Source organism: Coffea arabica, chromosome 2e (assembly GCF_036785885.1).
Source record: "Coffea arabica cultivar ET-39 chromosome 2e, Coffea Arabica ET-39 HiFi, whole genome shotgun sequence".
Classification (NCBI taxonomy): domain Eukaryota; kingdom Viridiplantae; phylum Streptophyta; class Magnoliopsida; order Gentianales; family Rubiaceae; genus Coffea; species Coffea arabica.
Window position 1 is genome coordinate 33246259 of NC_092313.1, and position 1242 is coordinate 33247500.

A 1242-nucleotide genomic window follows, 5' to 3' on the forward strand; every position below is an offset into this window, starting at 1 on the left:
TCCCACATGCTTTCACTTGCTGCAAATTCCCCATTGCCATATGGTGAACCATAAAAGTTAACTCTGTCAACTACTCTTGCATGATGAGATGCTCACTTTACTCATACGATGAGTAGGAATATCCTCTCTTATGCCGAACTATTGGGAGTTTTCAGCCATCCCTCCAATTAATTTCCAAGCGTCTCGAGGAGTTTTATTCACTAAAGCGCCTCCACTTGCAACGTCGATGATACTCCTTTCTCTGTAAAGACGGCCTTCATAGAAGTACTGGATGAGGAGTTGCTCGCTAATTTGATGTCGGGGGCAACTGGTGCACAACTTCTTGAATCTTTCCTAGTATTCGTAGAGAGACTCCCCGAGACTCTGCTTAATTCCATAGATCTCTTTTCATAGACTGGTAGCTCGGGAGGCATTTTCCAAAAATCTTTCCTTTCATATTCGTCTATGTTATGATACTCCCTGCTGGTACGTAGTACAACCAACCCTTGGCTGTCCCCTCTAGTGAAAAATGGAAGGCTCGCATTCTAATTTGTTCTTCAGTCACACCAGGTGGCTTCATACTCGAACAGACGATGGTGAACTCTTGGAGATGTTTATTAGACTCTTCACCTGGCAAACCATGAAAATTAGGGAGAAGATGCATTAGTCCTGATTTCAATTCAAAACATTATATTTTCAGCAAAGCCAGGAAAAGTAATGCATAAAAACTGCTGGTTTAAATCCGAAGTAGCCAACTCCCTTAAGGTTCGATTGTTATTTGTCATGATAGCTTCCTCTTGCTCACAATCACTTGAAGATTTCAATAAATCCACAATCAAATTCAGCCCTGGAGACACAGTAGATGACTGCTCTCTTTCTTGCTCTGGTTTCCTTACTTAGTCTACATGCGGTCTTCTCAATCTTAGGATCAAAAATTAAATTACCTGTACGAGAAGAACTGTGACGACCCCACCGTACCCAGAGGCGTACCAAAGGGCTTAGCAGATTGCCTGCCTAACTCGCGCCAGGACTCAATGCTTAAAGTGAGAAAATCGATTTCACGCTAAAAGAAAGTTCCATTTACTCTATTACATCTTTAAAAGTTGTACACACTATTACATCAAGCCATACATACCACGAGTACCAGAAAGTAAACCCTAGAAAAGTTGATAACTATAACCACCACGACAAATATATACATCTTACTAGTCAGCTTATAACAATTACTAGGGCAAAATCAACTATTCTTTAAACCAAAAGTCT